The sequence below is a fragment of the Gymnoscopelus microlampas genome, assembly GCF_963454915.1.
Source record: "Gymnoscopelus microlampas genome assembly, chromosome: 4".
Lineage (NCBI taxonomy): Eukaryota > Metazoa > Chordata > Actinopteri > Myctophiformes > Myctophidae > Gymnoscopelus > Gymnoscopelus microlampas.
Window position 1 is genome coordinate 36758497 of NC_139941.1, and position 16813 is coordinate 36775309.

Genomic DNA, 16813 nt, shown 5'->3' on the forward strand with positions numbered 1-16813 from the left:
ACAGAAATCTAAAATATGGACTGGCTGACATGAGAGGTTACTACAAATGCAATGTATCCTCACTAAGTTTATTAACCTCAGTTGCCAATATACTTGTTCATGATTTTTGTTATAACATATTAAATTAAACATAATAAAAAATGTAATAAAAATATCAAATAATACCAAGCAATAGTAAACATGTCGTTCAGCTGCTATAATACATTGGAACTTCAAACTCTGGGTCTGTTATTGATTATAAACAGCAATCAAAATGCTCTCTCTCTGTGTGTGCTGGAACAGTGACAGCTGGATGCGTTGACATGAAATAATAAAAATACACAAAACGGACATGTATAAAAGGCTATACATAAGCAGTAAGCACAATAAACACTTAAATGCAACTTAATTAAAAGTCACACAGACCAAGCGCGCGCGCGCACGCACGCACGCACGCACGCACGCACGCACGCACGCACGCACACACACACACACACACACACACACACACACACACACACACACACACACACACACACACACACACACACACACACACACACACACACACACACACACACACACACACAATAATAGGCTGCCTGCACAACACTCAAAATGGGCATGTAAAACTCCAAAAGCCACAGATGCTACCTGACCGTACCGTTTGTGTTATGTAATATTCTGTATAGTTTAATCCGTGCCTGCATGTCATTGTATTTCCTTGTTTCTATCAAGTATAATACCGGATTTCACCTGCTGCAACAATACCACTACACTCATTGAGGAATACAGAACTTCCAGCACAGGCGGGATTAAAACACCTCTTTATGGAGACTAATACACGGTACACAAAGGACCCATACAGTCAGGTAATGTCTGTGGTTTTAATAGGATAACTACTGTATATTTCTTGAATTCGCACATTTATGGAGAAGTATGGGCATTAAACACGGAATTGCAGTGGCTATTTGGGGAAGTGAGATACACAAATGTCAAAATCAATAAAATAAATCTCTGAAAGTCTTGGCCCAAGGGCAAGGCTTCCCCTACTCCTTAATAATCACTGTCAGGGCTGTGCTATGTTCTCCTGGGAACCCAATATATATATATATATATATATATATATATATATAAATAGAAATATTTACATATAACTGTAACTATACAATAACTGTCAGTAATACAAATATGATTTCACAAAATGTTTGGAGAATAATTGACAAAAGTACCACCAAGTCCATAGATTTTATGACTTACAGATCGTAGTGCTGAAATTATGTTGCATTATTAAAACTGTTCTGTGACAGAATTATTTGACAGCTGTACTTGTTGTCCACCATTTATTTACTTGATAGAAACCCAGATCACTGCAGACTGCACCACTCTCAACAATTTGTTCAATGTTTAGATTCTGGCGCTACCAAGGTGTGCTTTCTGCTTGCTCTGCATTTTCTGCTTGTGGGAAAGGTTGATTTAGATTTAAAATCCAATAAATCATGAGGTTGCTGAAGGGAGATGCAGTTCCATTACTGGTCAGTGCCTGCACTCCCCCCACCGAGCTCTCACCCTAGCAACATAATTATAGCCCTCAATCACCAAAGCCATGTTAAGCTTAACTGAACCGTTACTTCGTGACTATCACAGAACCTGAATGGGAACATTGAGGATTTTGAAAAGCCAAGTATATTGAGTGCTAATGAAGACCAGCCTAAGAATATTTAAAGGGTTCTTTACACACCAGCATTGAGTTATGCCATACAAAGCCAGAGCATTCAATAAATAATTATAAATGTGTTTGTTGAAAAGTTCTTTTCCACTAAATATATTGTTTGCCATTGCTCGAAAAATGTATGACAATGAATTGCTTAAATAGTAAAGCATTTTCTTTTTAAATAAATACAACGTTTTGAATGGTGAGTGTTACTTTAAAATACTGACTGTACTTATGAAATACAACTTCAATGAAGTTATGGTAGGCACCCATAAACCACAAATCTTCAGAAGATCTTCAAACAGAAAATGAAGACAAAATTGCACAATGCCCTCTTGGTACAAATGCTTATACAACACAATGTAATACATGATAAGCTGCACCTTACTAAAGTCATACTACTGTGAATTCTGAATGTGCAATACCTGGGGTGTTAAAGGAGGCTGAAATATGCTTAGGGATGGGAAACGTTGTGAGCTTGTCAAAGATGAGCAGCCAAACCCTGAACGATTTCATTAATACAGAGGAAATAAAGATTGTATAAGGCAGACCCACAGGCACATACTGTAACTGAGGGGATTTAATAGGGCTCAGGAAAAAGATGAACTCCACATTCAGAGAGAATTGTCTAACAAAGAGCAAGTTTTGTATAAGTGGCAGTTTCTACAGACTTTTGTTTCACAAAGAGACACACATTAGTTCTGTCGGTGCAATTAAAGGAACTATGCTATGGGCTCACACTTTGTGGATCTAGAAGAGCAACTGCATTGCTTGTGTCATTTTAGATTTTAGCTATATATATATAGCACATTGGTTGGCTATTCAAAAATAGCAGATATACAAGCTCATAGTATGAGGTTGTAGATCTATTTTTGAAAAATCTTGAAAATGTGTGCAAATCGCAAATAGGCGTATATACCGTATACATATATTTTCTAAAGCAAACATTTTTTTACTCAAATCTTTGCTTCTGAAGGTACCCGGAACTAAATATTTTGAAATGGGGGTGCGCGGCCAAATACATATACTTTTGGGGGTCCTTGACATGAAAAAGTTTGAGCACCACTGATATAGAGCAACATACGATTTTCAGAAAACTGTTAGGATTTAGAAGACATTTTTAGAATCGGCCTCAGGTCTTAATGGGTTAAGCAATACAATTCAAGACGAATACAGCATCCTATTATTCTAACCACTAGCCTCTAACCACTGGCTGGGATCTCAGACAGATAACAACTAACTTCCAGAGCGATCGGAGAAGTAGGTGGTGAGAGAAATGTGAGCTGACAGTAACTGGCGGTATAAGTGTCAAGAGTATACGTTTGGAAAGCGTAAAATAAATGTACCGGGGCAGCAAGCACAGAGCTGGGTTGTTATGGTCTTGCATAATGTTCAATAAAACACACTAACTGATATGCACAAGTCATTTTGACTGATATTCAGTGAGGCTAAGTGCCTGAGTGCAGAGGAGCATTATCCAAATAATAACAGTGTAGGAATATAAGTTCCACTGTTACTATCCGCCTTAAGTGGGGCATAGAAACAAAGAGCTGTATAGACTGAGAGTGAGAAAGAGAAAGAGAGAGGAGAGAGAGAGAGAGGAAAAAGAGAATGTAAGATGTTCAGAGGGATGTGTAAATATTAGACAGGGCCTCTAATATGTGCTCTGGTAAGCTTTGCCCTTGAGGCACATTAGGCCATGGCAATGATACATCACACAAGCTGTGGCTCTCATTGTAAAGGGTGGTACTCAGAATACTGAGTGGTGCAGTCTGGAGCTGGATGACATCACTACACATCCATGTCCATGAAAACCTGGCATGAATGTCACTGAATTTAACTACCAAGTTGTTATACTTTGATAGCTTGCATACTTACTTGGTTAAATGTTTTTGGTAAAATGACATTGGATTTGAAGCAGCTGTACTGATAGCAGAAACCAAATGATTGTGCACTGCATTTATGCTCTGCTTAAGAAACTAAATCTTCTCCACATGTTTACACTCCTACACAGAGGTCTACGTCACACAAACGGAGAGAGCTCTGTGAGGCCTGTATTCAATATTTGCACTCATCGTTTGGCTGCAGAAGACTTGGATTATGTTGCAAAAGCTGTCATTCTTTGCCCCGTTTGAAACTCCAAGAACTGGTCACCAATGACTTAATTTGTTTTGAAGAAAACTGCAATGACGTTTTGCTGGCAAACTCCTTGTATTGTGTTTGTGAGGACGAAGAAGACACCTTATCTGTTTCAACTGGCATGCAAGTTAGTAGACAAAGATAGAATTCCGATCAAAAAGCATGTTGCTGAGAACAAATACCAAAATGCTTTAATATTCCCCAAAAAAATCTAGAAATGCTGTCATCTAGAATGATGGTAGAAGTCTGTCAATGAGACAGATTTGACACTGTACAATACTTGCTTGTTTTGGCTTTGGCCTTTGTTAATCCCTGAACTAGTGAAGAATTAAAAAAGTGCTCAAAGTGCCACTTTGTCAGTGGTGGTTTGAGCATTGTTCTGTGAAATATACAGTACCGGTACATTTTGTGAAAGATACCGTATGTTTTTTTGTATGTAGAATGTTCACAGTTAGAGCACATACCATATAAATAAGGCTAGTCATTGCTGCAGCTAAGCCCAATTTGAATTCGGCCCGAGGCACTTTATACCACTGTCTCCCGCCTTTCCTGTATCTCTGTTCACTGTCACATCGAAATAAAGCGGAAATGCCTAAAAATAATCTTTAAAAAAGAAATAAAAACAAAAAGGATTAGGTGTAAGAAGACTGGAACTCAGTGAGGGATATAAATCATGTATATCATCCTTATTAACGTATTGCTTCCTTCCAACACAGATGGGATTTGCCGAAAGGCCAAGAGGGTGAAGAAGAAGGGCAAGATTTTAACTGGCTTATCAAGCAATGACATGCGGCTCAAACATGTCAGAGGAACACCCTTGAGTCCACTGAGATTCCTGGAACATATAACTGTGATTTTAATTCCAAGCATTTATACAGCGTCAACTGTTATACAGCGTCACATGCAGGTGCCCGGACCGCTACGCCAGCGGCCCGGGCATTCTATGATCAAACCAGGCCAATCTTCTACTTCATTTAACAACTTGGCATCCCTATTTTGGTCTTTATATAGGCAAATATTTTACAAACAATTTCAAATATTTTCAAACATGTTTGAAGACTGCAGATCTACAAGCTCACAACCTGTCACAATCGTCTATTTTTGCTATTTTAAAGTAGGGCTTAAGTGGTTAATGGGTCATTTCCCTGACTATACAGTTGAGATCAGTCCAGACTTGGTAATGAAGTTCATCATCTACAGGCGGAGAGTAAGTCCACTATTGAGGGGACGGCTTTGGCAGGCCAAATAATGGATCAGTTTAATCAGTAATTTAGAGATAATTCACATTGCTGGGAGCCAGAAGGGCAGTCAGGATAGGGACAGACTTTGTGAGCAATAAAAATGGTCGGTAGCTTGTTTCAGCTCTGATTAAGTGGATTGTGATGCTAAACAAACGTCTCATAACCAGAATTAAATCATGACAATGTGTGCAGTAAAAGAAAAAAGTCTTCTTGGATATAAATTGGCTGTTAATTTGTCTCACTGAGTGGCAGTGAAACCAGTGTTCATGTTTAACACACACACACACACACACACACACACACGCACACACGCACACACGCACACACGCACACACGCACACACGCACACACACACACACACACACACACACACGCACACACACACACTTCATTAGTTGATGGCTCGACTTGGCTCGTTGCCCTTTGATATTTAGCACATTAGCTGTGAGCCTGTGGCATAGCTTTTTCTTATGTTGACTTAGTAGAGTAGACAGGAGTGTTATAGTTGTTTCACAAAAACCCTAACAAACTAATGGTCATTGGTCTCCTCCAAAAATAAGAAAACCAAAAATATAATTAACACAATAACTGAAAATTAAATAAATAAATAGGTCACACTAATTTAAAGGTCATTTACAGTAATAGTATGGAAATATGTACTATTTTATTTAAGTTAGTGATCCTTACATTTTGCTTACACTACATTACATTTTCAGATGTATGTACAGTACGTCTGCAGGAGTCTTCATATTGATGTGTATGGCTGACAGACAGTTGCAGCCCTGTATCAACAGATAAGAATACTCCAGTGAGTTTCCCAAATAGGACCCCCAGCCTATAGGAGACCCACAGCACAGAGCAGGCTGCACTATCAGTGTAGCCAATGGCCACTTGGTCACTAGCCAGCACGGTGCATTCATCACATTGCTCCCAGCCTGGCTCAAACCACACTATGTGACCACAGAATCTACCTTATGGATAATGGAGAGTTAAAATCCAGAGCTATTGTTCTTTTTTTTTTATCCCACGATTTTGTAACCCCATTTTTTACACCCAGTGCCAATTGTCTATGTAATCCTGGGCACTACCTTCCCTCTGCCAACCTAGGGAGGCCAGGGCCGAGCTCATGCCTCCTTCAATGCATGAGAGCCAACTGACCTTCTTATCACCTGACAGGGGAGAGTTTCCCTGGTAGGACGTAGCGCGTGGAAGGAACACGTTATTCCAACCAGTTCCTTTCCCCTCCATCAGGCGCCCCAGCTGGCCAGGGGGAGGCAGTATAGTGACCAGGATTACTGCATGTTTTTGTGAGGGTACCTACCCTAGGAGACACGGGGAGAACATGCAAACTCCACACAGAGAGGCCCTTTTTGCCAACCCCACCTAGGGTATGGGCACTGATGACGCGGAGGAGAGAACACGCCCCCAGCGCCCACAGCGTCCCCTGCGGGAATCGAACCCAGGACCTTCTAGCTGTGAGGCGACAAGCTATTGTTCTATATCAAGCACATTAGCCTTGCTGAACAATACTACAGCGGAGTAGTAAATGTGGACTTTTTATATATTTTTGGCAATACACCCAATAACCAAGTGACATTGGTGCGCTCTCAGATGTTGTGGATTTGTAAACTTTCATCCCCTAACATCACAAGAAATTAATTCAGAACATATATTTTGAAAACTGAAATGTCTAAAAATATCATAATAATTGCGGATTACATTTTGCAGGCAAATACAGCAACAGCCAAGTGAGGCAGATGTTAGTGTATAAACAAATCCTATTAAACCAGTCTGTGTTGTGATTAACAACACCTCCCACTCATCTTTCACAGCGCTTGTATCAGATGTGGGCATTGGCCCTCATCCACAATCAGATGGAAAGTAAACCAAATTATATTCTGTATTTGATTGCACATCCATCCAAATGAGGTTGCACAGTCAAATCAGCCGATTTGCATCGTCTATGCCTGTATGCAACTTCTGGCCCTTTTCAAGACATGGAAACCAACATTAAATGCAGCCAGTGTGCAGTTTCACAGGAAACACAACTACTATGCCCACTGAAAAGTATGCGTTTAATATTTTTTCATAAAACGTGATGCCACATGTTGTGAGCTTGTAAATCTGCGATTCTTTCTTTTTCTTTTCTTTTCTTTAATGTATGGAATCTTTGAAAATGTTGACCTATAATCACAAGCTCAAAATAGGGACGCCAGGTTGAAAGTGGTTGTGTTTTATAAATATTGAACCAATGAAAAGTAAAACAATACACACACACAAAATTGGACCTACATAGTTTCCACTTGACGATATTCTTTATGAACTGTCATGAAAGGTGTGACAGCCATCACAGGATTACCCACATAAACCCAAAAATATGTGATCTGCTACACATTGTGAGCTTGTAGATCAGCAGTTATTGGTGAAGAGATATGTTGTAGAGCCAAAAAATAAGGGGACAACTATAGACCCATGGGTCTATAGAAGTATATTATGTAGGGTTTAAGTGGTTAAGGATCGTCAGTGGTACACTACAAAGGAAGTATTGTTGTAGGCAGCGTAGAGGTACAGTATAATAATGGTATCCATTTACAGAAGTCCTTCTTCAACCAAATCAATATGTTGTAAGCTGCTTTGTTGTAAACGTCCCCCTCAAACAATTCCTACGGCAGCATTGCAGTAAAATGTGAGGCATCTATACGGGCTACTGATGTATCTATATAGAGGTTGTATAAAGGTCAGGTCCTCCCTGCACAGTAAAATCAAAGTTCAGCCTACTATGGTACTACAGATGAATGAGTGGCACCTCCATTTGATGTGCCACAGTCATGTCCAGAGATGATTTCTCCGCCTGAAGTGCTGATTTCTGAGAAGTGGGCATAGATATTATGGTATGTCCTTATAATGGCTCAGTCAGCCCAGTCTCCATCTCAGTCACCCATGCTCACGGCTAAAGCTCTCTGGAGCTCTCTCCACTCTACAGGGATGACAAACTGTAGCCCCCCCCCCACACACACACACACACACACACACACACAGAGCCTAGAATACACAGCATTCTTGATCTCTCCGAAAGCCCCTCTAGTGTGTGCGTGTGTGCACGCGTGCGTGCGTGCGTGCGTGTGTGTGTGTGTTTGCACGTGGTGAGAGGCGGCAGAGCTCTGTTTCTACTTATTCCCGGTCACGGTCTCCCTCTGACAAAACAACAGGAGGTTAAAACAGGGTGGAGACACCCAGGGAGAGAGGGAGAGGCTGGAGGGTCTAAATCAATCCCACATGTTCTACCAAGAGGAGGGTTTTCCAGGCGCCCCCTCATCTCAAACAACCTGTGCGCGCGCAATAGTTTAGCTGTGTCCCCACTTGGACAGAAAGTGGAAAATTTGATCTTTGTCAGTTTGTCTTTCTTCGCTTTTCAGAGATTGTGGTTAAGGTCAGTGTGGAAGGTCACAGTTTGGCTTAAAGGGTTGTGAATTGTGATTTAATATAGATCGATGAAGTCACAAGTATAATACAAAACTCTGTGTGTGTGTGTGTGTGTGTGTGTGTGTGTGTGTGTGTGTGTGTGTGTGTGTGTGTGTGTGTGTGTGTGTGTGTGTGTGTGTGTGTATGGAAGGGCTTACTCAATACTTTTCCCGCAGTTTTCGCACCCCCTGCACCCCACACACACTGCTGTGTGTACTCTACTGTAGCTCATGGCTGGCGTAAAACAGAACACATGGATCCATTTTATTCTAGCCATTGCCATCACAAAGGAACAATTTTATTTTTGGCAGGCAGCAGAGTTCTTCAAAAGAAAGTCACTACTTAAAATAAATAAATAATACAAAAAGTTATGATGCCACATGCCGCAGTGGGGTACAAACTGAAATATAAAATGTTTGTCCAATTCTAAAATAAATCAAAACACAGATGGTAGGATTTGACACATTAAAGATAATTCCTCCCTGGTTTTTGAGGGATATTAAATTTGTCATCTGACTGTGAATGCACAATACAATACACACTCAGAACACTTAAACATGTGGTGGGTGTTGTGTATGTGTGTGCGTGTGTGTATGTGCGCGACGCGTGTGTCCTATGTGGGCAGAAGGCTTCAGAATGCGTGATAGAGCCAGGTAAGTGGATCTGTCAGCATTACCTTAACCCAGTTGTCAGGCTATGACAGGAGGACTGAAAGTTACTGAATAAGATTAGACGACCTGGTCCATTATCCTGGGAGCTGTGTTCACTCATCAATGGGAGCATCCTGTCTGTCTGTCTGTCTGTCAACAAACTGTTGGTTGGACCTGGTTGTGTCAGACAGCAGGAGAGGTAACAGTAACAAGTAGGAAGAGGAATAGTGTGTCCAACAAATGTCATAACCAATGCTTTCAGGTTTTTTAAAGCTTAAAAGACGTAACACATTTTATCTAACTACACTAGTAGACTCTAACACTTAGAGACAAGTGTACCAATGTAACCAAGCGGACTAATAAGGGTCCTTTGGTTACATTTGTAGTACAGTACACTGCCTGGGTAAAACTTAATTTGACTGTGCAGAGCCTAATTGTAGTCAGTTCTATGCCTTTAACTATACATGGTTTCATGTTCTCCTTGTGGATTTATCTGTTAGTCAGTATTCATTGTGAAACTCAAATGTGTTATGTCTCTGCAGCAGTGTCACCAAGACAAATAAAACAAGCTTTCATGAGGAATTCAATGTTATTCTTATTGCACTTAGTGCTAAAAGTGTTTCAGATTCGTTCAGAGGTCTAGTTGTCCTTGTAGCCTGTGGTGATGGTATGAACCTGTGTAAGCTGTCAACATCTCTCTGCTCTGATGTCACCACAGTTATTGTGCTTGGGAAATGATGTGATTCTGGTCCTTTATGGGAGCTATGGGTGTCCTGGAGCTTGAAAAGAACACTTGGCTGTGACGAGGGAAGGAGAGGTGAGGAAAGGAAAGAGGTTGTGCCACTGCAATGCACGAGTACTACTCTGAAGAGATGGAACAGCTGGAAATACCTTGGTTTGGCAGGAGACAGGGCTGATATATGACATCTCGCCACCATGCTGCATTGGCTAGGTCTAGCTATCGAGTATGTGTGTTTTAGGGGTGGGAGGAGCAAGAGTTTGAGATGTAGGCCTACACTGAAATATCCTGGTTGTTGAGTATATAAATGGACCCTTACGGGTTCAGACTGAGTTACATTAACACTCCAGATTTTTCTGTGTGTGTGGTGGTATTCTAGAAGACCATATGGGTCAGTGAATGAAGTGTGACACACGTTAGCTGCATGTTATTAGTTTGCCCTGATTCAACCCATCAGTCACGTTTTGAAGTCCCTCGAACACAAACTCCCTCTTTTTATCAGATACAGTCTAGTCTGAAGACTGAAACATACATGAAACATACACGAAGCTCATTACTGCTAGTAATGAGCCAGCTAGAAACACGTAAGTGCCAAAATCCATATAACAGACAACAACCGTGATGTGTGAGTCTGTGAGACATCCTTGTCTCTGTTGTTTGGAAATACAGTCCTTACATAAAAAAATCATCAACAGATCACATTTAAAAACAGTACTATTTTCTTGATCATTACTATTCTCACACATTAGTGGAAATTCACTGAACTGATAAAAAATCTCCTTCACTGTCAGTTGCTCGATAACCATCCTGAATTAACATGTTGTATCGTATTGAAATTTGAAAAGTGGAGTGTGGATAACGGACAATGCTGCATTAACATTTTGTATCATATTGAAATTTGAAAAGTGGAGTGTGGATAACAGACAATGCTGCATTAACATATTGTATCATATTGAAATTTGAAAAGTGCAGTGTGGATAACAGACAATGCTGCATTAACATTTTGTATTGTATTGAAATTTGAAAAGTAGGGTGTGGATAATGGACAATGCTGCTGGATTGAAAACAGACACTGACAACATTGAAGTGGAAGAAAAGCATACTTTTCTCATTACCAATGCTGTGTGTGAACCAAGAGCAGCACCAATTGCTTTTGATAAAATGTTAGAATATTTCTTCACCCGTTGAGACTCGAGAGTACAACAGGAAGAAGATAAGAGCACAATGGGATAGGAAAAGAAAAAGAGTGAATGAGAGCATTATGTTGATACTGCATGGTAGCAGGGAGGCCATGTGGTATGGTCATAACCATAAGGTACCAGGTTTCATCTCTGGACATATGAGTCCATCACCAGCTGGACGTATCCTTGAACAATACACTGTGCCTCTAGCCGTTTCCTCATTGTGATTGGCTCTGGATAAGAGCATTAGCTAATTGCCTAAAATGTAAATGATCTCTCCCCTCTAACTAACCTTGGAACCAAGACTCTTGACACGTGATGTCATACAGCATGATGTTGATTGTTGAGTCACTGTATAAGGTAAAACTATGAACACAAAATGAAACATAGATATAGCCACACACAATTTCAACTGCAGTCATTCTGTAATCTCCTACGGAGAGGTCTACATCACACAGAGTGTTCAGAAAGTCAAAAACTGGTGTAACATCCAACCATCTGCATAGAGACTAGAGAGTGGTCATTTTGAGAGTTATTTTTTAGAGATTCACAAAACGTCAACGTTCTCTGTGTTAACCACTTTAACCCTGTGTCCCAATTTTGGGCATGTTATTATAGGTGCGAAAAACAAAATCCAATCTAAGCTTGTAGATTGATATTTTTGAAATCATTTTGAAATGTTTTGTGGTATATTTTCTGTAAAATACTGTTTAAGAGCAAAAAGGGGAAAAAGCGATACACTATTTAATCTGCCAAAAACACACAGTGTTTGCAGACTACACAGTCTGCACAGATCTACTGCTGGCCTCAGTGGAAAAAGGCCCCATTTATCTTCACAGGCCAGCAGAACACACCATGTATGATGTGATGTTATGAATGGCTTAAGGCATATTTTAGTCTTGTCCTACTCCTGTTCTCTTCTCACTGTTATCACTGAAGCATGTGAAGCAAGTATTCCTGACCACCTCTGGCCTTAGATGTTTTCAGTCAGATGATCATTGTTTATCCTTACGTGACGTGAACAAGACAGCTCCATCCTTATCCTGCACCTCAGCTGAGGGCCTCAATGGAGAGATTGTTGAGGCCTGTTATACAGTATTCAAAGCCTACTAACATCTGTCGACTCAATGTGGCAGTGTGTGAGTAAGGACCACTCAGGGAGTTCAACAATAGCCCTAATTATTCTGTTTGGAACAATTAAATGAAGGCTGGCTGGCAGGGGGGGGGGGGGTCCCTACATTTAACTCATGGTCAGCAGTTGGATCTCGATTAGCCAAACATTTACTCCCATATCCTATAGTCATGAGCAAGAAAGAATGCTAGGCTATAACATAATGTTATAGCTGGCCTGGCTTTGATTTTGACCCAAGGCTCTTTGCTGCATGTCATCTCCCCTCTCCCTCCCATCGTTCCTGTCTCTAGCTCACATTGTAGGCTACATCATCAGCATGAATTCACCGTTTAGTTTTGGTACTGTGTTTTAGTTTAAGTAGAACAAATTTGCTCATGTTCCCTTGTACTGAATTGTCTTTAATAGGACATTTTTATGCAATGAAGTGTCAGTATTTTACCTTCAATGACAATTGAAAAGAATAAGCTCACCAAACCAAGATAGTATATTAAAATAAGGCAGCTAAGACAGCCCAAACACCAAGTAAAGACACTCTACTAAACCATGAGTTTCACAACTATTAGCAGCATAATAGAGAGACAAATGTGACAACAGGGAGTAAGTAATGGACTCTAATATCACACAGAACCAAGATCATTAACAAACAGGAGCTTGAGTGGTTAGTGAAATCCCCAGAACAAAAGCTCCGCCTATGAAATCACTCTCTGGATGCAGATTAGGTTCAATGAAAACAGACATTCAATTATGCTTTTAAACACCCTATTAATATGACACAGATTACCACAATGTTTTGAAACACCACAGTCAAGAGGGCATGGCGGTGAGCAGCACTTAACGGCTATAATCTCAGGGATAACAACCACATGTGAAAGCACTAATATCTCACTGTTAAACCAGGGAGAAAAACACATTTCACACACTTAAATTAAAACATTTGATAAAATATTTTGATCTCTTTTTGTTCCCTTAATTTTTCTCCCCAATGTAGTAGTTATGCAAATGTGCATGTGTATAATAGTTCCAGTCTCTGCCAACTAGGGCTGTCACGATTATGGAATTCTACTTGAAGATTTGACAAAAACTTAAACAGAACACAAACACAAAGAAATGACTGACAATGACCAATACCAATAATCAAAATATATAACTATGGCCAAAATACGGCAATTTAATTTATACTCTAAATGTATTATTTGACGTAACACTCATGATGCGACGTGTTGTGAGCTTGTAGATCTGATTTTTCCACTATTTTTGAAAATGTTTCAAAATGATTGAACAATTAAGTAATAATTGTGACAGTCCTACTGCCAACCCCTCTGTTTGGTCTGAGGAGGGTATAGACAACTATGTCTCCTGATACACATGGAGGCACCCGACAGTGAGGAGTTTCACCATGCAGGAACATCCCATCCCTCCCAGTTTTGCTCCCTGCTGATCAGCCGCCCAGAGCCAACCAACCTGTAGGAGTTGCTATTGCAGTGACAGAGATGAGAGATCGCACTCCCCATACCAGCCAGTTCCCCACCCACAAACACGGTTAATTGTGTTCACTGGAGCACCTGGCCTTGCCCGAGGCACCGTAGAGGAATCAAATCCCAGTTTGTCGGGTCAGCCCCGCGGTGGTAGGCAGGTACTTTACCCTTATGCCACCCGGATTCCCACAATTACAATCCTCTTTATTGTCACATCATCACAGGTTTGCAGGTGTAAAGCAGGGGGTGAAATTAGTTTTTGTGCAAGCTCCATCGTTTTTGAAATAATTAAATAAAACATGAAACAATACATTCCGCCGGTATCTGAATTGAGTCCAATTCAATGGATCCATAGTGAAAAGGAGGAAACAGATGTGGAAGTTGAAGATTAGGTTCCTGTCAGTACTGGTTCCCAGCTCTCCTTTCAGAATTTAAATGCCACAACTAACAGCCTCTTAGTGAATGTACTGCCATACAACCAAAAAATGCTGAGCAGATGTTTCTAGATGATCGATTGATAGTTTCCACACATTTATCCATGCCTACTCTTGAAATATGGGGTTATTGGGCTTGAGAGCAAATTACAACAGTTGGCCACCCTGGTTATTTTGTTTAGACAGCTGTTACATTCAACTTGTACTGTGTAACAACACAGAGCTGGCTATAAACAGTAGGATTTCTATGCTAAAAATAGTAGATCAAAACTAGATACAGTTGGGCATCTAAGCTAGATATAGCAGGATCTCATTACAGACATAGAATATGGTGGGATAATATTATAGATGATGTTGCCACGGCCAAAGGCTGACTTTATCATCAGTTTATTACAGCCGAGTTGTGGTCATGCTGTGCAGATATTAATAATTCTCTACTAATGTGTTCTAATTCTATCTCAGAGGGGAACACAAACTGTCAGGCATCAGTAAGCCAGGCACTGACACTGTAAGAAGTGTGCAGTGTGCAAGCTTTGGCCCAAACCATCTTCCTCCAGGTGCCCAATGCCATATGACATCTGCTGCCACGGAGCTCTGGTACCATGGCATACAGTAAAATTCTAAGTGTTGGTTTAACTCTACATCCCTGTAACACCTTTGCACAGATACAATGATGTTGAAATAAGAATATAAGCCTCCTCCACTGTTACACTGGAAGAAGTCATCAACTAAGTGCCCCCAAAAATATAATGTAAAATTAAATGCAACGTGTTATTTTGATAGTTGTAAAGCTCAAAGGCTAACAGTCAAAGACTGGACATGTGTGGATTGACCAGTAACAAATGCAATAGTGGATCAGAATAGAGTGATGTCTCCGACTGGACCTGTATCTCCCCAGGGGGTCCCAATATATCAGCCTCAAATCCTTTGGGCCTTTTTACTGAGGGAAACAAAGAGCACCAGAGTAAAGACTTAATCTTCTTCACCCCCGACCCATCTGCTAGGCCAGGGGATCAACCCCAACATATTCCTGTACAGTTTAGCTTCTGGACCTTCTGGACCTTCTGGACCTTTCAGCATACACAGCAATACTGTAGTGTCAAAGTATGTATGATGTTATGATAAATTCCTCATGGAGTAATTCTGACTTTAAATTGGTACAGCTTTATTTCACTGCTGACAGTAAAAATAAAAAATAGCATGCAACAATGTCTTACGAAACACTACATCTTGCAAGACTAAGTTGTGTGGTGTCAACTCTGTGACATCTCAAGCACCTTCCAGATAGAAAGACTTACTGAATCACATTCACTGGGTCAATTTTCGAGAATAAAGATACCAGCCTTGTAAATCAGACCATTTGTTTGTGAAATGCCTCTAATAGCAGCCAGCAATAGTTATTGGCCCCAATAACAACAACAGATAACAAAATGTACTAGAAAATAAAAGCTAACCATGGTGTATAAGGGCCACTGGAATCTTTCCACTTCTAATCAGCACCTGCATCCGCAGGACAACTAACATTCTAGAGTCTAGACGAATTGTCATGTGGTGAAGCAGGAACTACACTGGTTATGGATCAGTGATAATAATAACTTCCTAATTGACTGCATTGCTTTGGCAAATAAAGCTATTGGACAAGGTGATGAGATCAATTGTGTCTATCATCACATTATGAATATGCCATGACACACACTGCTAACATGTCTAGTCTACTGAGAAGCTTAACCAGTGACAAGTGAGATGGAAGAGAAAAATATCAATTAATTTCTTCGCAAAAGGATTAAATGAAAGAGCAGATAGGAGAATTCTAATGAGGATTATCTGCACTGACACTCACTGACAGTCACTGTGTGTGTGATAACTGTGTTACTATGTAACCATCCTGAACACCAGAACAACCCGTGACAGCAGACTCACTCTGACTGTCTGTCGGGACATTGTAACCATTTTAATTGTAGCAACTGCCTGCAGGCATTTCTTCAATAGAAAGCAGGAGTCTTCAACGTTTTTCAGGCCAAGGACCCCTTAGCTGAGAGAAAGAGATGAAGCAGGGACCCCCCCCACTACACATTGTATAAAATTGTGTTGTAGATTAAACGTTTTCATATATTTCATAACTAGCTGCATAGACTTGTTTGACAGCATTATCATCAATGTTGTGTAAATTACACAACATTTTTGTTTTTGTTTACACATTATCTTCTCTATTAATATGTTGTATTCATGTCAATGTATATTTTCAGCCTTTTAAACCCTCAATATTTAGTAAACTTGACCGTTGACTCTGCTCTTTTCCCCTCTACACCAACTCTCAGAGCAGATTTACAAGCTCACAACTCTGCAGGCGTTGTGAGTTTGTAGATCTGCTATTTTCGGCAAATGTTCCCCATCACACAAAGATTTGGCGGACCCCCTGTAGTTACTCTGAGGACCCCCTGTCGAAGACCCCTGGATAGAAAGTGAATAGCCGCGGCCTAATAAACGGTCGCCTCCTACACACGGTCCTCAGCTCAGTGCCGTTTAACTTGCACGGCATGAAGTTTGCCTGCAGACATTACCGTAAGAAATGCGATCCGTCTGACTTGGACTTGTTGTGGAATGACTTCAAACGGTTCAGAGATTCCCCGAGTTCGATCGCTATGTTAATGTTTAGGCCGGGACAAT

At 40.5% G+C, this 16813-nt stretch overlaps 1 protein-coding gene across 1 annotated transcript in view; it reads right to left on the reverse strand.

Moving 5' to 3' along the window:
• zdhhc8b (zDHHC palmitoyltransferase 8b) overlaps nucleotides 1-16813 on the reverse strand; it is a 94585-nt gene that overhangs the window by 77337 nt on the left and 435 nt on the right. The window lies entirely within an intron of this gene.